At 39.5% G+C, this 25,687-nt stretch overlaps 1 protein-coding gene and 1 long non-coding RNA gene across 2 annotated transcripts in view; one reads left to right on the top strand and one right to left on the bottom strand.

Annotated features, from left to right (window-relative positions):
• The window catches only part of ADAMTS19 (ADAM metallopeptidase with thrombospondin type 1 motif 19), a 270,506-nt gene that overhangs the window by 3,676 nt on the left and 241,143 nt on the right, over positions 1–25,687 (top strand). The window lies entirely within an intron of this gene.
• LOC148110132 (uncharacterized) overlaps positions 1–25,687 on the bottom strand; it is a 50,093-nt gene that overhangs the window by 3,122 nt on the left and 21,284 nt on the right. Inside the window, exons 3-4 of the long non-coding RNA XR_015724584.1 lie at positions 22,891–23,062; positions 19,987–20,077 (exon numbers count right to left, since the gene is read on the bottom strand). This is a non-coding gene — a long non-coding RNA (uncharacterized LOC148110132). The remainder of the gene's footprint in view (positions 1–19,986; positions 20,078–22,890; positions 23,063–25,687) is intronic.

Below are 25,687 nucleotides of genomic sequence, written 5' to 3'. Positions count from 1 at the left end.
GAGGCATTTCTTGCTTCTCCTTATTAATCTGTCCTGTAAAATTTGCAAGTTTCAAGGGCCAGATCCTAGGCTTTCTCTTCACTCTGTATATTTTCCCTTTGGTTACTTTATCCATTCTTCTGGCATTAAATATCACCAGTAGAGTTAGTCCACTCTCTTATCCAAAAAAAGGCCATATTATTTCTTGATTAGCAGAAAGACAACTTCAAAGTACCATTTAGGACATTTTCACTCCATCTCATTTGCCAAGAAAACCCAACAAAATATTATTCTCTTCTTCACTGTTATTAGGTATCCGAAAGTCCTCACTTCATTATTTCCTGTCACCAGCTGGCTCTCCTTCTTCTGAGCTGTCTTCATTCTCTAACTTCTCTCAATATTTAGTGAGTTACTGTGCACGTCGGAGAGTATGCGACGCACACCACACAGCACAGCTCCGTGTGTACCTGATGACGCATTTAAGACTTTGTATGATACCTTATTTGCAAACCACAACTTCCCTGTTGTAGACATAAGAATCCTGTGCATGAAATATTTAAATGTCAGGACAGACAATACTCTGTATGCTTATGTAGCAATTGGTGTGACATTCAGAGGAAAAAAAGGTAAATATGGGCTGGAGTAATCTAAAAGACCTTTTCCATCCCCAAATTGTTGTAATAATTGAAAGAAAATTCCAAATGGTCCTGCCATAGATTATCAATAGCCTTAAATAGGATAAACTCTGTCCCAACAATTCCCATTAAGAGAATTTTCCTAAAGAAACAGTTAAGCACATAATTAAATCTATAAGAGCTTTTTTCAGAATGTTATTCATAATAAAATTTAGCTGTATATATCCACCATTAAATAATCAAGCATATTCTGATAAATTGTTGTGATAGAATACAGTATTTTCAAAACAGTATATATACCAATTATGCAGTGAAAGACTGTAAAAATAAAAGATGGAAATAAAAACCATCTAGAGTAAGATAATAGCAATAATCTCTGGATAGTTGATTTTTTGGTAATATTTTATTGTATGCTTCTCTATATCAAAAGAGAAGAGATTCTTTCACAAGAATCATGTATTAGTGACCAGGAAATTTAAATACATAGTGAGTACTTGTCTAATCTGTCCAAGAGAATTTCCTTTACTAAAGAAAACTAAAAATCACAGTGGTGATTGCTCCCACGCACTGCTGTTAACACATACTTTATTTACTAGTCCTTTCTGATTGCACATAAAATCAAAACCTCGACCTGGGTGCTTGGTGGCTCCGTCGGTTGGGACGCTGGGATCAAGCCCCACAGCAGGCTCCCTGCTCCATGGGGAGCCTGCTGCTCTCCCTGCTTGTGCACTTGCGCTCTCTCTCTCTCTCTGTCTAATAAATAAATGGAATCTTTAAAAAACAAACAAGCAACAACAACAACAAAAAACCCTCGACTTACTGGTATAGCTTGTATCACAAGTATTTGTAATGATTTCTCTTTTTAATTCCTAGAAAGTAATAGTTAACCCTGATATCTTTGCTCAGTTTCACATCTATAAGCAAACATGTGACTAGTGATAATTTTGAATTTTATTTTCTGTTTTGTTTCCTTTTTGAATAATTTCCTGTGATATACGGTAGAGATAAAATTGAGTAAAATGAGTCACTTCGGTTTAATGGATCATAATATTAAAATGCATGTTTTCATTGCTCACATTAAGAGATATTTTCTTTGAATTCCAGTGGGTAGCTTTCATGTCAAACTCAATGAATAAGTGCGTGTTCATCTTTACTGGAATTGCCAAAACCAACCAACTAACCAACTAACATGTCAGTCACAATCCCATTCATGGTGGGGCACACATACTATTGATAGGTTTTTGTTTGCTTGATATTTTTTTTTTTAAAGATTTTATTTATTTATTTGACAGAGAGAGACAGCCAGCGAGAGAGGGAACACAAGCAGGGGGAGTGGGAGAGGAAGAAGCAGGCTCATAGCGGAGGAGCCTGATGTGGGGCTCGATCCCAGAACGCCGGGATCACGCCCTGAGCCGAAGGCAGACGCTTAACTGCTATGCCACCCAGGCGCCCCTGTTTCCTTGATATTTTTTAAGCTCACGCAAGAGCATGGGGCTGGGGTGTGGTGTGGGGGAGGGGGACAAGGGGAGAGGGAGAGAGAGAATCTTAAGCAGGCTCCATGCCCAGCACAGCACGGGGCTTGATCTCATGACCCTGTGATCACAACCTGAACCAAAATCAAAAGACAGAGGCTTAACCAACTGAGCCACCCAGGCACCCCCTATTAGTAGGTTTTAATTTAACTTTCATTACTATTAAATTGCTAAATATAAACTTGACTTTTATTATAGATTTAAGTTCCTTTCTCTGATAGGCATATGGCTAAGCTGCTTTACATAGGCTTATGATTCATTTGCATTGATTCTGTGAAATACCTGTTGATGTTTTTCAATTACTTTTCTATTTGATAATAGTTTTTATTGATCTACAGATGTCGTTTATATATTCTGAGTCAAAATCCTGGGTTAGTTTTAGGCATTCTTTTGGCAGGGTGTGGCCTATATTTTTACTCCATGATTGAGCAAACCAAACTTGGAGTATTTATCCCAAAGAACTGAAGTCAGCATCTCGAAGAGATATTAGTCCTCTTATGTCTGTTGCAGCACTGTTCACAGTAGCCAAGATGTGGAAACAACCTCAGTGTCCACTGCCAGATGGATAAAGAAAATGTGGTCTATACACGCAGTGTAATACTCTGGCACCTTTCAAGAGAAGGAAATTCTGTAAAATGCAACAACAGGGATAAAAGTTGAGGATTTTATGTGAAGTGAAATAAGCCAGTCACAGTAAAACAATTGCTGCACAATTCCACTTCTATGATGTATGTAAAGTAGTCAAATTTGTTAGCAGAGTAGATCTCCTGTTAGGTGTTGGTATCACACTAAAATAAAATAAAAAATAAAAGTAATGATTTTTATAATGACGATTAGACATATATAAATATTACATTATTAGCATTCATGGTTATTTCATTGATACTTGACTTTTTAATGAGAGATCGATTGGATCTTAGCTTGGATGATGTTGATGGTGGTAGTAGTAGTACTTAAAAGAATAACGACAACAGCAAATACTTGAGCGTGAACTATATGTCAAGGTCAGAGCTAGGCTCCTTCAATCTATTTTTGCACTAATAACTGCCTATGATCCTACTGCTAAAATTATTCCAAGGAGAAACAGGTTTAGGGGCACCTGGGTGGCACAGCGGTTAGGCGTCTGCCTTCGGCTCAGGGCGTGATCCCGGCGTTCTGGGATCGAGCCCCACATCAGGCTCCTCCGCTATGAGCCTGCTTCTTCCTCTCCCACTCCCCCTGCTTGTGTTCCCTCTCTCGCTGGCTGTCTCTGTCTCTGTCAAATAAATAAATAAAGTCTTCAAAAAAAAAAAAAGAAGAAACAGGTTTAGAGTTATGAGGAAATTCTCCCAAGAATGTGAAGTTAATAAGTAGTGTAGCTAGGATTCAGACTCAGTTCTGCATGACTCTTGAGTTTATTGATGCCATTCCTCTCCACGCCACCCTAAACAGATGGGTTCAGATTGGAGGCTCTCCAACAGAAGGCCTCCTTCTTTCCATCACCAGTTCCTTGCTTTCTTTTGTCAGTATCCAAGCTCCCCTTTTTTGTTCTACACAACTTCATTAAACAAATTATGTTGGTAGTAGTCAAAAGATGGCAAAAACCATCAGCATCAATGAGAGTAGAATTAAAGTCTTTGCAACAAATGAGAATCAAGCGAATGTAGTGAGCACCTGTGCACTTTTTAAATCTAGAACAGTCTGACTTTATAAACAGGTGAAGTGTGACTGTGGTGGAAACATTTCTTCTGAAAAGTCGTGATTTTTCATCTTCATGTGAAAGTTTGGATAGTGATTTTTGCCTTTTAATATTCCCATGTCGAAAAGTGAGATGTCTTGGGGAAGATTCATTGGGACTTAGTTGGAGATGAGATTCTGATCTTCTAATGCTGACAGTTTGATCCTCTGAGGAAAATGAATTAGCTCTGTACTGTAGAAAGATTAAGTTGTTCTTAGAAATGGTATTGTTTTTTGTTTGGTTACTTCTAAATCATTTTCAGAACCAAGGAATGATAGAATGTTAGAGCTGGAGAAGGACCACTGGAATGATCTATTTCTATTCACTTTTTTTCAATGGAAAATTGTAAAAATGCATTTCAATGCAGTTAATTTACTACCTCACAGTTCCACATCCAGCCAGAGTAGAATAGACCAAAACCAGTAAGGTCCTCTTTTCATAAAATTCAGGGTTATGATTTTACACATGAATATTGACTTGTTTGCATAGTGATTTTGTGTGTGTGTGTGTGTGTAAATATTTGTTAGTCCTAACATAATCCTGAACTAAGTAGGTCAAGATTTCACAGCCAGCTAGACTATATCCAACCATGATAATTAGGGACGTCAACAAATAGACTCTACAATTAAACCACTCTAATTATGGGTCTGGAATTTTATCATGACTTTCAGCCTGTTTGCATTCATATATCTTGCAGTACTTACATGTACAAATCATTTGTATCGTGGACTTGTTTTATTGTTAGGGAAATTAGTTATTCCTAAGAAATGATTCAAAATAATAAAATCAGCCTATGTACATACATTGGAAATGGAAAGCAAAAAATGGAAAATAAATCAGTGATTCAAGTTACCTATCTAGGTATTTAGAGCTTACTTTTACTTTAGAAATGCATGGAAAAAAAACACAAGAGTCTAGTCATCTGTGTACACATGGTCAGCCCGAAGACTCATCCACTGGACTATGTGATATGGCATCGAGATGTATAACGAGGCCAACATATGTCCTGAAAGCTTGTCTTGCAAAAGGTTGTCCTGTTTACAGTCTTTTTCTGCATACTAAGATATTGCTGTGGCACATTCAATGTGGACAAAGAGCCTGTTGTTAAAACAAAAAAAGTCCCATCTCCCCTTTTCAGTTATTTGATACCTCGTGGCCACAAGTGATCAAAAGATGTCTGGGTGCTAAAGCGAAGAAATGGTATGAGGCTGTTAGGACGTTTGTACCCAGCCTCGTAGGTGGGAAAGTTAGTGAGCTCTGTTTGTGTTTCTGCAGCTTTATAGAGATGAGGATCTCTGGTGTGTTCATTCTTCCAGGGCCCCTTTCGCACATCCTAATCCAGATCTTGCCATTAGCCCTAGGTATTCATTTCCGTGACTTCTGAGACCTGCACTTGGGTAGGAGCTCATTTGTGGATCTTAGATACACTCACTTTGTTTCTCTTGTATGTAAATGGAGCAGCGTATTAATCCTGGAGCTGCCTGAACTACAATAAGAAAGGGGCAGCCAAGACTTAAAAATACTCAATTTGCACAAAAGAAGAACACACAGAGTGTCTACAGAGATGGTTACCAACATTTTTTCCTATCCCTGCTCATGCATACCATTCCTTCCATCAAGTGGTGAGGTGTATGGTCTCAACCATTGAACCTAGCTAGACTTGCAGTTTACTTTGACCAGTAGAATATGGCAGAAGTGATCTTGTGGGATGTGTGAGACAGACGTTAAGAGACCCTGAAGGTTACCATTTTACTATCTTGGAAACTGGCTATCATTTAAAGAAGACCAGCTATCTCTGGAGCATGAGAAACCCCAAAGGGAGAGAGGGAGGCCCAGGGGCTTCCAGCCATTTCAGCAGCCTCATGAAACTGAGGTCATCTTGGACCTTCCAGCAGACTCCATGTAGAGCAGAACCGTGGGGCTGAAGACAACCAACCCTCAGAGTCATGAGAAATAATAAACTGTGGTTGTTTTAAGCTTCTAATTTTGGAGGTGGTTTGCTATCCAACAATTGATAACCCAGATAGAATTCTACCAGAGTTGGCACAGCAGATAATCGAATGTCAGCCCGCTCTGCTCAGTGAAACTGTTTTTTGTTTTTTTTCGATTTTTTTTTTTTTTTTTTTGGACTCTCCACTCCACTGATACCTGTGGTTACAACGTTTTCAGACTTTCATTTCTGAGGCACCGCTCTCTCCTGATTCTCTTCTCATCTTCATTCTTTTTCATCTCCATTTTCAATCCCCTTCCTCATCTCACCATTAAATATGGGTGGTTCCAAGGTTTGAATCTTGTCTTCCTTCCCTTTTCTTGGTATATATTCTCCCTTTCTCCCTTCCTTCCTCCCTTCCTTCCTTTCTCTCTTCCTTCCTCCCTCCCTCCTTCCCCCTTCTCTGTTTCTTTCTTCCTTTCTTTCTTTCTCTCTTTCTCTCTTTCTCTCTCTCTCCCTCTCTCCCTCTCTCTCTCTCTCTCTCTTTCTTTCTAAATAAGCTCTACACCCAGTGTGGGGCTTGAACTCATGACTCCAAGATCAAGAGTCACATGCTCAACTGACTGAGCCAGCCAGGTGCCCTGGTATGTAATCTCATATTCTCTTTCATGCCTCCCTTCATAACTCATGTCTTCTCCCACCACATTATTTTCCAAGCCTCCAGAATTCCTAGTCCAAACCAGATCTCTTTCCCATCATTCAGACTCTTATCATGAACTGTGAGCCCATTAACTCTGTTTAAATATCTTAAGTATTTCAAACTTGGTCCTAAACTAAGCTCTTAAATCCTTTCCCAAATATTGTGAGTGTGTGTGTGTATGTTTGTATGTGTTTGTGTATATGGTTTTTAAATTATTAGTCTATTTATTTACTTTGCTGTCCGCTCTCCTTCGGAGCAGCACGTCTGGGGTGGTCTGTCTTCCTGTTGTCCCTCTTTCACAGTTCATCAGCCACCATGTTCTTTCAACTCTAACTGGAATGTGTGTCTCAGACCCATCTCTTCCTTGTTTTCTGATTTAACCTAAAGTCCTCAATACTTTATTTACCTGAACTACATGAGTTGTCTCCTAGATATTTTCTTGTCTTCCTTCTTACTTCAGTTAAACAGAGTTTGCCAAAATGTAGAAAGTCATGTAATTTCCTTTCTTAAATTATTAAATGGCTCCCTTAACTTTCGCTGAGCTCTCTGCCTGGTGTACTAGGTACAATAGCACACATGCACCGTAGTAAGTCTGTGAGTGTTTAACGACCGGCTCTCCGTGCGAGAAGAAGAGGATATGTGTATACTATACAAAGTACATATACATACACTTGTGTGTGCCTGTAAACATAAGTTCGGTGTATTTCAGTGATGTAATGCATACATCATACACATGCACAGCATACAGTTTACAAAGAAAATAAACGTGAAATAGTTCTATAAATCCAAGATAGCCAGTTGATTCTATTAGGCGGCTTTTGTTGATTTTTGCTGAACTGTTGTTCTGTCTGGAGCCAAGCTCGAATTGCAGTTGATAAACAGCTTGAGTTGTGACGTGAATGTTAATGATATTTTTATTTCCGTTAGTGATTAAGATGAACGTGAGCAAGGACGGCATGCGTTGGAACTTCGCTTGCTCGTCAATGACGTAAGCAACTTGGCTTAATCAGGAAACAGTTTTGTAATCCTGGAAGTATCTTTGCTCAATTTTTTTGCTCTATTTACAATGTAACAGCTGTAGGTACAACATATTTTTAGTGCAATCTGCATAAACATATTCTCCATCACTTTCTTTTTTTTTTTTTTAAAGATTTTATTTATTTATTCGCCAGAGATAGAGACAGCCAGCGAGAGAGGGAACACAAGCAGGGGGAGCGGGAGAGGAAGAAGCAGGCTCCTAGCTGAGGAGCCTGATGTGGGGCTCGATCCCATAACGCCGGGATCACACCCTGAGCCGAAGGCAGACGCCCAACCGCTGTGCCACCCAGGCGCCCCTCTCCATCACTTTCTTAAGCCCAGACGATCAATACCACAGTAAGTGAAACTCCGTTTGTAGTGTTTGCTGAGTTTTCCTGCCATAAATGCTCCCACGATGCCACATTCAAGCTACTAACATGATGTCACCGTGTGAGGGTCGGAAAGAGATGCACAGAGGCACAGCATTATTTAGTATTTCTACTATTCATATGCAGTGGACATAAATAACCTCAAAAGCCTTCATAAGAGTTGCATTAAAGTAACTGGGAAGGTAGAAGGTTTGAATATGATCTCTGTTTTTAACCTAATTTATTTGATCAAAACTTTATATGATGTGACACTTAATAATGGCTGTATCAACCAGCTGGCAAAATTCCCCAAATCTGAATAATTGGTATGCTTTATCCAGTTTTCTTAGCTGATCCAGCACTCCACTTGGTGGGCCCAGGTTCTGGATCTGTCAGCCTCTGCAGGAAACTCGTGGGTTTGGGCCGCAGCAACAGCTGAGCTCTTGGCCCTTGTCCTCACATGAAGAATTCCTGCTAGGTTTTCACTTTCTGAATGAAGCCCTGCTGAATCTGTCTGTTGCCCGTGCAGAGAGAACCGACTTCCTTTACGCCTCACTCTTAGTATTTAAGTGTCTCTACCTCCTGCAACATCTATCACATGTATTGTGAGTATTTATCATTTTCTTACCACGCTCACAGTCTCCAGGGTCCATAGTGAAGTACTGGGACCCGTAATAGGTGTTGTCTTGGCTGTCTAGGAGTAAATGTATCAAAGGTGAGTGAGCTGTTAAGGCTGACAGAAAACAGGAAACTGAAAATTATCGCCAGAATGTAGGGCTCTCTAGCCTCCTGGACAAACCGTCTCTTGACCTTATCTAGCAGGAGAAAATCAAAGCGCCTCCCCGTGGGGTTAGTGAGAGAGCACTGAAGAGGAACAGAGCCGTCTGGCAGCACGCGCCTTTACTAAAGGGTCAGCCGGTCCTTAGAAGACCGAAAGGACTTCAAAAGACTCTCCTTCAGAGAATCTGGCAAGATACTGCGTTATAAACTTCGTTGGAAATTTCTAAGTGCCAAGAGTAGGCAGAGATAACAGAATCCTTAGTCTTCCAGGAGCCTTCTGTGCTTCTGATGAGGATTTCCTTAGCACATGCCGCACCTAGGAATCAATGAGCGGTATTATGACGCCTTCCAACAAAGAAAGTGAAACACCTGTCAGCAAGACTGCAGAGCGGTTGTGACACACCACACGGTACCCCTAATGTGCTGGGAGTTTAACAACAAAGCAGCAAAGACTGGATCTTGTCTACATTGTCTTCCTCCATTTTACCGGGTAGCTTGTGTTTGAACATGTTCTGTGATGGGGAACTCACTACATCTCTTACTTTTAATGCTCTATTTGGCAAAACGTAAACCAGGAAGGCTGATAATAGAATTCTGTAACTAAGCCAGGCATTTATCGTCATGGCTGTATTACTTTGAAACCCACTCTGCTGGCAAAACCCACTCTGCTGGCAAAAGATGATAACACTACCAAAGTCCTGGCTGTCCACAGGGAGTCCTTGTCCACAGGGCAGATAAAGACTACTTTGAAAATCTCCGTGCTGCTCCCACTGAAGCCATATGACCACAATGTGACGAGGTTGGTGGGATCACTTTTTGTTTACATAGTGTGAATCTTTGAGGTTGCCATGGATCGATAATACTAAGAATAAATACATCTGGCAGACACCTACTGTATTTAGCAGGGATTGTCACTAATTTTGTAGCATTATTAAAGCTTAATCCTTGCAATAAATGGAGACGTTTGCGACAGGTTGAATATTTTCATATTGTATCAGGAACTTGAAGAAAATATTATATCTAGGATCTATATTTCTAGAGTCCAGAGACTCAGTGAGATGGATTTACTTACCCAAGATGACATAGACTAGAATTGGCAGACCTAAATTTGAATGTAGGCTTATTTCCAGAGTTACATTCTTTGACCTGTGCCTTTAAATAAAGAGATGCTTCATTCATCAGACATTAAAGTTATACTTTAATAGTTCACACTATTAATAATTAGTTGTAAGGCAATAACGTCATCTTTATAGATAGATATTAGTAACAAGAATGTAACTTGTTTGCCCCCAGGCTGACCTAGAAACATCTGAAATATCTGGACATCGATCCTCATGTCTACACATATTCAGGCATTCACAGAAATGCAGAACTTTATGAAACTCCTCACTGTCTCCTGTGCAGATTTTTTATTGGTCTGAGTATTAGTATCTTTCATTCAGCAAACAGTATTGACCAAGAATCAGGCATTATGCTAAACACTGCGGGCACCTCGGTGAGCAAGGCAAGCAGAATTCCTGTCACCCAAAGAACTAGCATTTTAGCTTAAGAAGGCAGATTGTAGGGGCGCCTGGGTGGCGCAGTCGTTAAGCATCTGCCTTCGGCTCAGGGCGTGATCCCGGCGTTCTGGGATCGAGCCCCACATCAGGCTCCTCTACTAGGAGCCTGCTTCTTCCTCTCCCACTCCCCCTGCTTGTGTTCCCTCTCTCGCTGGCTGTCTCTCTCTGTCAAATAAATAAATAAAATCTTAAAAAAAAAAAAGGCAGATTATAAACACACAGATAAAAAGGGAACATGTCACTAACTATGATCATTACAGATGGCGGAAGTGGTTAGGAAGGAGGAACACAGTGTGACCCTGCAGAGAGGATAATCGGAAGGCGACGACTCAAAGCCAAGTAATTTGTTGCTGCTCTTTTCTTCAATAGCAGTGGCGTCAATAAAGGACATAGCTGAGGGTTTCTAAGAAGGAAAAAAAAATTATTGGTAGATACTTACTTCAACCTCCCTGCACGATAGGAGTGATTTTAAAGAGTCCATTCTTTCATTCACAATGATGCATTGATTGATGTTCCAGGTGTTTGCAAAAGGGAAGAATTTAGCAAGTGATAACCTTTACTTAAAACCTTAGTGTCTGTCAGCAACTTATGGTTTTTAATAAGTAGTCAATGATATTTTGTTTCTATTCAAACAACAACTATAGTCCTCTGTCTGCGGTGGAGACAGAGTTACAGCTAGAGACGTTTGGAATCCTTTGGAAAAGTGTCATGATGGATTCGGAAGAGCTAGGTGCCCTGGTCAGCTCTGGGTCCTCAGTCCCTGGGATGTGTCCTTGCACAGGTCATAACCGGTTTTTACAATCAGTAAAATGAGAGTGTTGCATTCCTGACCCAATGATTACTGAGATTCCAGTTGTAACAGTCTCTGAATGTGTGTTGAGATTCACACAAAACAACTGCGTAGATATGTCCATGATCTAGCTCTGGAGAAGGGGAGAGAATTTGGGAAAGTCAAGTGGGGAACACAATTGTCGATCTGGACTATCTTTTAATATTTTGGATATTGGTTTGGAAAATTTAAACACCTCACTCTAAAGCCGTTGGGTGAGGATACTGCCTGACTAATTCATAATTTCCCAGGCCAGCATTTTCATTTCGAAAGGAAACTGCAGCTCAGAGGCAGGAACAGCGCAGCCATCGTTCTGGTGGTCATGGCTAAACTGATACCAGGGCTCCAGCTGTAACTCAGTTGTTGTTGTTGTTGTTGTTGTTGTTGTTGTTGTTGTTGTTGTTGTTCTTCTTCTTCTTCTTCTTCTTCTTCTTTTTTAAGATTTATTTATTCATTTGAGACAGAGAGAGGGAGAGAGTACGAGTAGCGGTAGGGGCAGAGGGAAAGAGCCCCAAGCAGATTTCCCCTTGAGTGGAAGAGATGGACATGGGGCTTGATCTCAGGACTCTGAGATCATGACCTGAGCCAAAATCAAGAGTCAGAGCCACCCAGGTGCCCCCAGGCGTAACCGAGTTCTTGAGCTGTGAACAGAGGTGTCTCTTAGGTTTACTCTGGATCATGTCCCTTCACATATCAATTTTAAAATCCGAATCAACCCTATTGTTTCTGACTTCGTTTCTCTCTTTTTTCTTTATTTATTTTAAATTAATTAATTCATGACATTCATGTTTTGGAGATACAATTTAACCAATATCATGAGAACTTTGTTATTCCAGACCATCTGGCCGTGTCTCCAAATCAGTGCCTATGAAAAAAGGGTAGGGAAGTAGGTTGTAATTTAATTTGCCTGCTTTGTTCTCATTACTTTTTTTTTTTTTTTTTAAGATTTTATTTATTTGACAGAGATAGAGACAGCCAGCGAGAGAGGGAACACAAGCAGGGGGAGTGGGAGAGGAAGAAGCAGGCTCATAGCAGAGGAGCCTGATGTGGGGCTCGATCCCATAACGCCAGGATCACGCCCTGAGCCGAAGGCAGACGCTTAACCGCTGTGCCACCCAGGCGCCCCTGTTCTCATTACTTTTGATCTCTTCTCTTTTGTTAATGATATAACCAGTCATGGCACTATCACTGTAACACTGTCTGTTCTGTCTGCACAGAATTTCACGTTTTATATGTGACATCTAATTCTAGCTGTGTACAAATCAAGGAGTCAAGTTTCACAGTGTTTCTTTGCGAACATGTTCTTTATACCATTCCCAACAAACTAGAGTTATAATCATGAACACTCTTGTAAGATTCTCTGAATAATCTGGCTGCCCCAAAGAAATAAACCGTATGCCCAAACAAAAACCTGTACACTAATGATTATTCATAATCATCAAAGGATGGACGCAACTCATATCAAAGGATGACTGAATAAACAAGTGTGGTTCATCCGGACAACAAATGTTATTTGGGTATAAAAAGAAATGAAGTACTGATGTATGCTACAATAGGGATGAATCTTGTCAACTTAATGGAAAGTGAAAGAAACAGTCCTAAGACACTGCATATTGCATTATTTGTTTATAGGAGATGTCCAAAACATGAAAATCTATAGAGACAAAAGGTAGGTTAGTGGTTACTAGGGGCTGGAAGAAAAAATGGAAGAGACAGCTATTTGGCTACAGGGTTGCTTTTAGGAGTGATGAGAATGTTCTAAAATTAGATCACGGTGGTAGTTGGGTATTTCTGTAAATAAACTGAAGATGTATATTTTGCTTATACTTTAGATGAGTGAATTCTATAGTATATGAATTATGTCCCATTAAAACTGTTTAAAAAATTATCTGTCTACATTGGCCTCTCTCTACTACCAAGAACTTGTGACATACAATGGAAATGATAGATTTTTCAAATATAATTTAGAAATATAATACCCATAAATAAAAAATGATTCAGTAGTTAAGTGACATACTTTTTGCAAGGCTTTTTGTTTCATGCTTCTGATTCCCAGAAAAGGTTTAAATTGATTCAGGAAGGTAGTCACAAAATTGCGTTTATTTCATTTGCTGACCTGGGAGACAGAGAGCAAGAAAGTAGAGAAACAAAGAGGCAGCATAGAGAAAGAAAATGACAGAAACATAGTAATTACCCTCTTGTTAGCAGTTTTGGAAAGGGTAACGTTATTTGATCTTGATATAACTCCATCCTTTATCTTAAAGCAGATGTATGACAATGGTTTCTGGTCTGGAATGCAAAGTTTTATAGTTTAAAAGCAATTTATCTAACTAGTCTTTAAAATTCTGAAGTCATTTAGAAATGTAAACTGAAAAGCTTTTTAAACAGCATTCTTCCTATATGGAAATAAAAGGGATGAGAGCAAAATACAAACTTTGACATTTGACTGCATTTATAACCCTGGCACATTCAGTAAACATTTTGATAATGTTGAATTAAAGTTTAAACAAATGACAAAGATATGTTCGAAACTGGGTTTCTTAACTTATACTTTACATCTGAGTAGTTACTTCCCTAACTTTTGTATCATGTTCCAGAAAGAAAATATGTAACGCACGGATCAGTCATTTTAATTAGCTGAGTCTAAAATTTGCTAGCTTAAATATAGAACGAGTAAAAGATAAGTAAATTAAATCAGTAGTTCAGGTATATATTTTATTTACTCATTTTCCTTCGCGTGTGTGTGTGTGTGTGTGCTCAACCAATTTTGAAGGATGGTCTACCAGCTCTCTTTTTTTCCCTTCTAATGAGACCTTAACTCAAGCAACCAATTCCCATATATTATTTCAGTTCCACCAGTATTATTAAAATATATTCTGTGATATTAGAACTGTTGTAAATATTAGAATTTTTAAAAATGGTCACTTCTACTTCCGTGGAAGATACACACACATAAGAAATAATGGATTTAAGCTATCTATAACACATGCCATAACAAAGGTATCTGGAGAGCCCCGTGAAAATACCTGGGAAGGAGAAGTAATTACTACTTGAAGGAATCTCGTCAGACTCTTTGCAGGAGAAGCAGTTAGGCTGGCTTTTGACAGAAGGGTAGGTCGGGTTAGACAAGTAACTGGGGATAGGGCGTGGAGGGGGGATTAGGAAAGCATGCAGAAGAAAGTCGCTATAAGAAGCAGTAACTCAAAGCAGGGCATATCCTGAGCTCAAGTAAATTGGTCTGGTCGGGGGCTTTTAGTCTTCTGTGGTTCAGCTTTCCTTCCCTTTGGGACATCCTCACTCAGCAAGGTGCCAAGCGGCCAGAAAGCATCTTGCCGCAGCGCTCTCTGGGCTCAGGCTTCCCAGAAAGAGCCTCTCTAGGGTTGTATGAATCTGAGGCTCGTGGCACTTGGCCCGCTTTTCAGGATGACTGTAAGAACCTGTACTTTTATGCTCCATCGCTCTGTCACTCCTTGCTGTTTCCAGACTTTTCTGGTGCGGTTCAGGCACTGGATTGCTTGCTTCTGAAGAACACCTTGGAGACGAGGCGCCCACACTGCGTGACACGGCAAATGCTCTCACAACTCATATGGTCTTACAAAACCTTCTCTGCAAGCTTCTGCATCTCAGTTTTATGAATAAATGCATTTGAAAAACATAGTTCTGTAACATTGCTTTTTTTTTTTTTTTTTTTTTTTTTAATCTGCCAAGGATAATGGAATCTTTCTCCATGCTAGGGGAGAAACAGAGCAAAGAAGATATTCATCACACAATTTGAATGAAGGATGACTGGTAGGTTAATTAATTTTCTTCCACTAAGAAATTTGGACTTTGTTGCTAGACTATTCTATTTGGAACACGATCCGCACAAATCACTAAGCCACTGATTTGATTATAAAAGTTATTTTTAAATGACTTCATTTTTTTACATTGGTGATTCAATATTGTTAGGAAAAGGAGTAAACTACACAATTCAACAGTTGCATTCTGAGGAATGTATAAAAAGAAAGAAGCACACATCAAGGTATACATGCAGTGTTTAAAAATAGACACCCACAAATTCTCATAGTCTGTGAAAATTTTCAAGCTATCCCCTTAGTCAAATTCACCGACAAGCATCCATTTCCAATATTAGTGAACGCATAGATCTTTTTAAATTTCGGATAAATGCATACACTTATCCTATGGTCACATACACATGTGGATCAGTGAGTGCTTCCTCCCGTGAGCTCTCTAAAAACACAGAATCTCTTGCTTCCTCATGGCTAATTTGCATACTTGGGCTATGTCAGGAGATCTCACAGGGCCTTGGCACTCAGTAAATACTGTCTGTTAGCAATACTATAACACAAGAAACTTCAGAATGATATATGGGCTTTCCAGAAGTCATCATCAGCCTATTTCATTTTATTACATGCAAGCCTCAAGTTTACTGGCAAAATTAGCATTGCATTATCTTGGATGATAGTATGTTTCATACTCATTTTCTTTCTGTTTGAAAAAAATCCAGGTGGCCCAGTTGGTTAAGCGTTGGACTCTTGGTCTTAGCTCAGGTGTTGATCTCAGGGTTGTGAGTTCAAGCCCCATGTTGGGGCTGGGAGTGGAGCCTACTTAATAAAACAGAGGCACCTGGGTGGCTCAGTCTTTAAGCATCGGCCTTCGGCTCAGGGCGTGATCCCAGGATCCTGGGATCAAGCCCCACATCGGGCTCCTCTGCTGGGAGCCTGCTTCTTCCTCTCCCACTCCCCCTGCTTGTGTTCCCTCTCTCGCTGACTGTCTCTCTCTTTGTCAAAGAAATAAACAAAATCTTAAAAAAAAAAAAAAACTGGTAAAAAAGAAGGAAGGAAAGGAAAGAGAGAGGAAGGAAGGAAGAAAAGGAAAGAAAGAAAGGGAGAAAGAAAGAAAGGAGGAAGGAAAGAAAGGAAAGAAAAAAATCCAGATATAATGCTTTCATGAAGCTTCTGAGTGTTGGTAAAATCCATTCCATCTTTCCACATTCAAGCAATATTGGTCCATGTGACTTTTTAAAAATATTGGACATTTTCAAATATATACTACACTTGAACAGTTATCCTCCAAAAGCCTACTGAGTTTATCTCTAGCCCCACCAACGTCACAACTCCTCTTCCAGTTAGTTTTGATGGAAATCACCATTTGTGCAGGGCATTCTTGGTTTTAGCACTACAAGTTCCAAGTCTCTGAAAGCCTCTCAATCCTGGGGCACCTGGGTGGCTCAGTCAGTTAAACATCTACCTTAGGCTGGGGTTGTGATCCCAGGGTCCTGGGACCGAGCCCCACATTGAGCTCCCTGCTCGTTGGAAAGTCTTCTTCTCCCTCTCTCTCTGCTGCTCCCCCTGTTTGTACTCTTTCTCTCTCTCTGTCAAATAAATAAATAAAGTCTGCCCCCCCCCAAAAAAAACCCTCTCAATCCTGGGAAAACCAGTAGAGTTGGTCACCACAGATATTATTAACACACCTAAAAACTTTCATTCTCATCAAAAGACACATCAGTGTTCACTTTCTTGAATTGTCATATTTTTAAAAACAGTTTGTTTTCAGATTAGGATCCCACTAAGGTGCATGAATTGTGATTGGTTGATATGCCTCTTACATTTTCTTAGTTTTATTATTTTGTTCTATTTTTAATCTATAGAGTCTCTCTCTCACTCTCTGTCACTCCAGTTTTTTTCACTGAAGAAACAGGTTGCTTATCACATACAGTTTCCCACAGTGTGTATTTTTGCAGATTTCTCACGGTGTGGTTTACTATGTTCCACTGACCCTTATTTATCCTGTACATTTCTAATTAGATTCAGAGTCTTGGCCACATTCATGTTACCATTTGCTTGGGGGTGGACAGGACTACATGGCAGTGCGTACTCCGTCATCCGTCATCCATGTCTGCCTGATGGTATAAGCCACTGGTTAATATTGCCTAGACTCATATGTGGTCTTATGATATTTGGAATAAACAAATCAATACAAAAATATTTGAAGAGTACTTAAAAGTTACATAGGTCTTGCCTAATTACGATATTCCCCATTTCTACCCAGCCCTGGAGATGAAAATTGTCGCATTTTTGTTTCCAAAGAATTCCAACTCATGTATTAAAATTAACTTATTTCTTAAGTGTACTATCACTTTAAAAGGGAATTCTTTTTTTTTTTTCAAAGATTTTTTATTTATTCGACAGAGATAGAGACAGCCAGCGAGAGAGGGAACACAAGCAGGGGGAGTGGGAGAGGAAGAAGCAGGCTCCTAGTGGAGGAGCCTGACGTGGGGCTCGATCCCAGAACGCTGGGATCACGCCCTGAGCCGAAGGCAGACGCTTAACCGCTGTGCCACCCAGGCGCCCCTAAAAGGGAATTCTTAAGGCTAAAAAACAAAACAAAACAAAAAACCCTGCACATACATGGACTTATTCTAGTATACAAGTAGGGGAAAAAGTATTTCAGAGTGTGGCCTCGTTTTTGTGCTCCTTCTAATAACACGTCATTAACAGTCATTCAGGGGACTTTCTTATTTATAGGAATACTCTTGTTTACTAATGATATCAGTCATTTTGGGATATTGTATATGTTGCAAATATTTTTCCCAGTGTCTATCTTTTTATTTCTTTGAGGTGAGTTTGGTCTTTAAAAGTTTTTGATTTTGACACTATTATCTATAATATTCTTTTAAGCTTTCTTAGTTCCCTTTCTTCTTTAGTAATGCCTAGGGACTGGTACTTATTTAGAGACTGAGATTTTCTAAATCATGCTTAAGTTTCTATAAACACCTTTAATAAATTGAGAAAATGTATCAGTGTATGGAGTAGCACCTAGCCAATAATTTTAGTTCTCTCATCCCTGGAGAAATGCTAAAGTACCAGATTCATTAACTTAATGAGGTTACATTAATCACTTGGAGAAAATGGCCAGCACAGAAGGCAGAAGTCCAAAGGAGGAAATAACACGCTGATGGCAAAGAGCTTTAATTGTGAGTGCTGGCTTAGATCTGTTAGTAATGAGACCCGAAACAGAATGCTGTGAATATGTCTAACTACGAACTTATCTGGATTTGGGGAGAAACAATACCGTGATTAATTAGTAATGTCAGCCACAGAATGGGAAGAGGGAATGATGGTACACTTGCCATTTATTTTCCAAATGGCAGATATCCTTTCCAAAACCAATTCTTTACCAGGCTCTAGCATCATCATTCATGTCACTTTCCTGGTATTACCAGCTATGCTGGCTGCACTGAAGAATGCAGGGCAGTACAACGGTAACTTTATTTATGTTGATGTTTACATTAACCTTGGAAAAAAAACACCTGTGTACCAAATATTATTGCTTGGTGCCTTTTAAACATTTATGTGGGAATTATTTGATATATTGTAGTAATACTCCATAGTCAGTGAAGTTGAGACAATTCTTCGTGAGAAGACATTCAGGTCATTATATGGGTACATCTTGAAAAAATTAAGTCCGTTTCATTATAGTGAATGTACACACTAGCCAACAGGAATCTTAATCACTGGGCTCTATCTCATGTGAGTATAGAAAAAGCTCCCAAACTAGTTATCCTGAAAATTACCACTGTCAGAGTAGTTAGACCTCAGAAAATTTGGGGACTGGCCAGTTTTTCAAAATCCAAAGGGACCCTCCTGACTCTCCCCTCCGAATAAGGAGGTTACCAATATCCATCTTGTTAATATTTATCCCCTACATTTCTGCCTCTTTACTACATGTATCTTTGCCTTGGGTTTCTTTCTGTTCCCTCTGCCAGACCAGTCACTCACTCTTTCCCGTGAAGGTCTCCTTGGCTCGTGCTTACACACGGATCCTGTTTCCTCCTGTGCTCACTCAGCCTCTTATGGTCTCTTTTCCTCGCTTTAGCTCCCTGTTCCCACTACCAAGAAAATCCCTCTGAGTCTACAGTTCAGCTTACCAAGAGAAAGGAATTGGTTACAGACCAATTATAATGTATTCATATCTAACCAGAGGGATGGCCCCCTTACAACAATGTCATGTCACCTTACAAGAAAGGAGATTCCGGGGCTTGGCATAATGTACATTTACTTTTCAGAATATTGAATTTTAGTATGAAATGTGAACAGGTCTGCAGTTTGTAAAAGACAGGTAAAGAAATTTCAAGTATAAATAAGGAGCTAGTAAGCAAAGATTTTGTTAGATATAGGCAGAATTCATAGGATGTGTTCACTAATGATAAGTACTTAGTACTTATTAGCATATTAATCCTAAACATAGAAAGGAGTAGACAGTATTCCACTGTATGACTATATCAGATTTTCTTTCTCCATCTGTCAGTGGACATTGGTCTCTGTCCATATTTTGGCTCTTGTAAATAATGCTGTAGTTAATATGGGGATGCATATATCTCTTTGAGTTAGCATTTTTGTTTCCTTCAGGTAAATACTCAGAAGTGGAATTGCTGGATCATATGGTAGTTCTATTTTTAATTTTTGAGGAACCTCTATGCCGTTTTTCATAGTCTCTGCACCACTTTAAATTCCCATCACCAGTGTATAAGGGCTCCAGTTTCTCCATATCCTTCCCAACTCTTGTGATCCATTTGCAACAACGTGGCTGAGCCTGAACGACATTGTTCTAAGTGAAATAAGTTGGTCACAGAAGGACAAATACAACATGATTCCCTTTATATGAGGTATCTAAAATAGTCAAAATCATAGAAGCAGAAAATAGAAGGGTAGTTGCCAGGATCTGAGGGGAGGAGGGAATGGAAGTTGTTGTTCAATGAGCATAAAGTTTAACTTATGTAGGATGAATAAGTTCTGGAGATCTGTACCTATAGTTACAGTACTTTATTGTATATTTTAAAATTCGTTAAGAGGGTTGATCTCATGTTAAATGTTCTTATAACAATAGCAATGAAAGAAGTACAGGAGAACTTTAAGAGATCACGGATATGTCTCTTACCTGGATTGTGGTGATGGTTTTAAGGGTGTATCCATGTGTCCAAACTCATTGACTTACACGCATTAAATATGGGCAGTTTTGCATATCATTTCTACCTCAATAAAGAAAAAGAAAGGAGAAAGAATGAGCAAATAAAAAAAATACCTAATAGTCATGAGGACCCAGCTACAAAATATTTGTGATACACTGAATATTGAGAATGCTCTAAATATATATGAAATATATGAAGCACTCGATATTCACGAGTGTTTAATTTGGTCACCCATTGGTGACAGTCATTTGGAAGGCTAACTGACAAGTTCCAGCTCTGACCGAGCACACTTGTCCCTCTAACTCTCTAATAAAGGAAGTTTGTGTCATTGGTCCAGGACACCTTCTACTTGTGGGCCCTCTTGCTAAACTCTGGTACCACTCATCACATCATGAGCAGGGAAAGCAGAAGTAGGAGAGAGAAAAGCAGGGCATATGAACATGGCACACCCCAGGATTCAGGCAGTAGGGTCCTTGCACCCCCACTTATGCACTGTGCAATATGCATTAGCTTGCTCTGTTTCCCCTTGTTACTAATCGTGCCTTCTAACTATGATCTCAGCCTTTGATTTTAGTCTGCGGGCCTTCCGTTCCGTGTCCTCGGGGATAACTTCCTTGGTACTGTAATTGGAGGCTGTCGTTGCAGCAAGGTAATTTGCCACATGACATTTGGCTTGCCCGGTATTCATAAATAAAACATCTTTGCTTTCAGTTTGTTATTTAATATTAACTAAATGGAGTGTAATAGAAGAAATAAAATAGTAGTCTACTTGAAACCAGCCTTGGAAAGAAAGGAATTTAATGCTTACTTCTTATTTTTTTTCAGTATGAACTAGGAAAAAACCGTGTACAGCTGGTTGTATTTAAGTTGTCTGTTCCATTACTAAGAATGATATCTTCTTCTTCTAATCAGAATCTCTTTGTCTTATGTATTTCATACAAATCCATCAGTATTTACATTCTCCAAAATATTATACCTCAGCTCTCTAAATACTCTGGTCGAATCTGTTTGATAAACCCAATTGTTTTCACCATCCCAACTATCCAGGAACTGTTTTCCCAATGTTCTATAGGAGGTTTTAAATTTTTTTAAAAATTCCATCTATTTATTTGAGAGAGAGTGAGAAAGAGAGAGCACGAGATGGGGGAGGGTCAGAGGGAGAAGCAGACTTCCCGCTGAGTGGGGAGCCCGAGGCAGGACTTGATCCTGGGACTACAGGATCATTACCTGAACTAAAGGCAGACACTCAATTGACTGAGCCACCCAGGCACCCTAGAGGTAGTTTTAAAGAGAACATGGATTAGCACCCTGTCTCCTAATTCACACTCTGACTTTTCTTATCATGGCTTGCAGTTGTCCTAACAGTTGAACTAACATTTAATTCCTGTTTTGGACTTCTCTGTACGTTGCATTAGTTTTCTATTGAAGCCATGACAGATGACCGCAAATTAGTGGGTTATAACAGCACAATTTATTGTTTTAGAGTTCTGTAGGTTCGAAGTCCTATACAGGCTTCACTGGGCCAAAATCAAAGGGTCAACAGGGCTATGTTCCTTTCTGGAGAAGGAAAGTCCTCTGCAGCAGGCCCAAGCTTCAGCCATTTGATCCAGTAGACCTTTGTGGTGTTGGACGTATCAGTAGTGCGAAAGGGGCTGTCTAGAGCCCATGGCAAGTCCCACTGGGAGAATCTCAATGAAGAGTCTGGGGGTTTGGGTGCATATGCCATCTGCAATGGAAACTCTTGTTTTGAGAAACAACCACTGGCATCTCAGTGGGCATTGGTAGAGTTGGAGCACCTGACTATGGGACATTAAATAAGCGTGTGTCCACAAATGCCTATCATGAGCTAGATCTTGTCAGACCCATGTGTTGGTGACTCTCATAAGTTGGACATAGCCATTAATAATTCATCATAACTTGAAAGGGAAACATCCAGGATCAGGGATGGGCAGTGCCAGGGAGCGAAAGCAAGCTGCGTGAGAAAGTAACCTAATCCCCAAGGCCCCAGTACCATTGTGGTAGCAGTTATCCTTCAGATCATGCCTAAGGGTTTTAGGGGACTGACTCAGTATATAGGTACAAAATAGATGATGGATTTACCACCTAACTCAGGGGTGGCCTGCAACATTGGCTGACAGCAGATAGAGAAAACCCTTCTAATTAACAGATCTTCAGATTATGAATCTGGTTATCTGCACTGTGTTAAAAGAAAACATGACTGAAGTTAGAATATATAAAGATTAATTAATTGGTAGTGATCAGTGCTCTGGATGGTTGACAGAGGCCTGGAAGGAAAAGAAAAGATTAGACAAAAGTACTAGGAAATAAGAGAGTGGGTATGGGGTACAAATATTATTGTATCGTATGTTAATGTTCACAAGAAAACATTCCTCACAGAAGAGGCCAGAATGAAAGATAAGCCAGCCAGGGATATGAGCTCACCTCTCTCATTGGCCACTCTAGTGCTGCTACATTAGGCACATGAATAAAGTATTCCTTACGGCCAAGGTGGAGGCTGTGTGTCCAGCAGCATTTGCTCTTACTAGCTGATCTACTTAAAACCAATGAAAAAGGTCCAAATGGCCAAGAGTAAATACCAACAGTCGTCCGCCATTTTGGCAACAATCTTTGAGAAGACCAACTGGTCAGTTGGTGCCACATTGACTATATTTGACCACTTTCGTTCTGGAAAGGCTAGCAATTTGTTCTCAAAAGAATAGATAAATATGAAGAATTTGGGTTTGCCTTTCCTACTCATAGGGTCCCAGCTAGCACTGCTAATTAAAGTTTTACAGAATGATGGATCCACTGGCATGTGATCTCACATTCCATTCCATTCAACCAACCTTACAGCAAAAAAGGTATTTGCTTACCTGGGGCATCCACCATCAGATGCCATATAACCTTGTAGGAAGTTTCAGCTAAAATGTAGGCTAGTGTCAGAGTGTGTAACTCCAGAGGGCTGCACCTTTTCCTCCTTGAACCTCAGCGATGTTCAAATGAAAGATGGAGGGGACTCTTGAGAATGCTCCGTAGTCCTGTCAGCTGGGAGAAAGGAACACCAGGCAATGTCAGAAATCACAACCAGACCCTCTTATGCCACCCCCATTCCACACCCCCAGTCTTTCTTGTAGAGCAGAAGCTTAATTTGTAGGGGAAAGAGCAAGAACAGCTCTCACCTTCCTTCACTGGAAACTCATATCAACTAGGAGAAAAGAAGAGGAAAAAGATAAAAGCTCTATCTGGGGGCAGAGTAGGAATACTTGCTAGGCCCAGCACGACAGGTAAAAGAGAGACAGGGGCAATTGTGAAGGCCATGCTCCACCAATTCATTGAGGCTGCCAAGACTGAGGCTTACTCAGAACATCAGAGAATGCCCTTCCTCCCCCACTTGCCCACTGAGGTAACACTCAGTAAGATGCAGGTGGGAGAACAGTGAGAAACGGCTTCTCTGCACACAGACATTGAGAACCAGTCCCTGGTGAACTAGCCCACACCAAAACACGAGGGGTCACTAAGGAATATAAAGCCTCTGGGGCACAGAGGGTAAAATTGTAACACCGGACTTCAAACCCCACCCCATGCTTACCTAGATTAACACAAACTTTCATGCAAATTTGCAGGAGAAGGAAAAGTGTACTGATCTCCAAGCATAAGATAAATGTGCCTCAGAATCTACTGTACTAAATGATACATTTGGCTTCCGACAAAAATTACAAGGCATTTGAAAAGTCAAGAATAAGCACAGTCTGAAGTTAGAAAGTAATTATCAAAACCAGCTTCAGATATAACCAAAGGCTGAAACTGACAGGAAATTTGAAATAACTATGAATTATATGTTAAAGGCTCTGATAGGGGCGCCTGGGTGGCTCAGTCATTAAGCGTCTGCCTTCGGCTCAGGACGTGATCCCGGCGTTATGAGATCAAGCCCCACATCAGGCTCCTCCGCTGGGAGCCTGCTTCTTCCTCTCCCTCTCCCCCTGCTTGTGTTCCCTCTCTCGCTGGCTGTCTCTCTCTCTGTCAAATAAGTAAAAAACATCTTTAAAAAAAATAAAATAAAGGGTCTGATAGAAAAGATAGACAACATGCAAGAACAGATGAGCAATTTTAACACAGAGCCAGAAACTATGGGAAAGAATCAAAGCTAATGAAAATACGAGAATTCAAAAATGATATATACATTTCTATATACATCATATTTCATATCTCTGAAAATGAATTTACCTTGTTTTATATCCTTACTTCATACTTTTACCAATACAAGAACTCAGACTGATTTGATCCAGTGTTTTAAACTTCCTTGTATTTCTTTTGGATTGCTTGAGTAATAAAAGAAATAAAAACAAGCAAATCCAATAGAAAGTTATTTTACGGACTCAACTGTGTTTAAGTGTGTGCGTGTCTGTGTGTCTGTGTGTATTTGTGTAAATGTACCTTTAAAGTGATTTCCTTAAATTTAATCAAAACATCTGAATTATTTTCTGCATACTGCCACTACTTTTCAGTGATTGGAACTGGGTGTAAAGATTGGGGAAAAGGTTCGTATCTGAGGCTAAGAATCCTTATTCTAGAAACTTCTGCATATTAGGCAAGCATGCAACCTTTCAGGCAGCAAAAATTTTGTGTTTCAGCTTAGACTAAACTTCCCAGGGAATTGCATTGAATGGAATTGTTCTATGGGAAGACAACACCCTGTGATATAAAACAGCCCTCAACAATTTACTAAATTGCTTTTTCATTAAGCCATATTTTTAAAAGTATGAACGATCAATTTGAGCATTTCTCCTCAGCACAATACATGCATGACAAAATCAAGAAAATCTTGAATGACAATCCAATTAGTACTCTGCTGAATAGTGCTCTTAAAAAAACAATAATCATACAAATTCTGCCCACAGGTGGTGCTGTTAATAGTACTATTTATTATTTGTTGAGTGCTGACAGTGAGCAGACACAGCCCCTGCCCTGGGGGCTTAAAGTAGAACCTAGACAGCCAAGGAAATCTGAATAAACTAGACCAGTTAATGTGAAGCTTTGGGGCTTATGTTCATCTATAAATTTCTCTTTACTCTTCATTTCTCCCTCTTTATTCTTATTAAACACTGTATAGAAAGTAAATGCATCCCTATAACGTTTTTCAGATTTCTCATTGGTACTTGACATTAAACAAGGCACATGTCAATTTATAATAAATCCTTTAATATCATTTAAGTACAGATCACTAAAAGTCCATGACAGCTTTTCACAGAGAATTTGCAATTAAATCCACAAATATTTGTAATGTAATAAAAATATTTTAAGTGCAAAAATTATCTTTTCTCATTTTCAGAGAACAGGGAACTATTTTAGTTGGATAACAAAAAAGCAGAAAAGAAGGAAGTAAAACCTGTTAACAACACACTATTTATTCAGAGCTGTTGGATGTCTTTGTTTTACCTGACTGTTTTTCTGTATTGTATTTGAGCCTTTTCACAAGTGGATTTTGTCCTAGAGCAAGGTTTCCTTAAAATTTTTTTTAAAAGCTTTTGAAATAATCTTAAATACATGCATATGCATGAATATTATGCATATATACATAAATACATCTTTTATTTAAGCATGTAAATACAGTCTAGAATTACACATTGAATGTTTGAAAATCATGAGTTTAATGTGATATAAATTAACTGT

This window comes from Ursus americanus, chromosome 5 (genome assembly GCF_024610735.1).
Source record: "Ursus americanus isolate L20-20 chromosome 5, mUrsAme1.1.p, whole genome shotgun sequence".
NCBI lineage: Eukaryota > Metazoa > Chordata > Mammalia > Carnivora > Ursidae > Ursus > Ursus americanus.
This window is presented reverse-complemented; position numbering and strand designations above follow the sequence as displayed.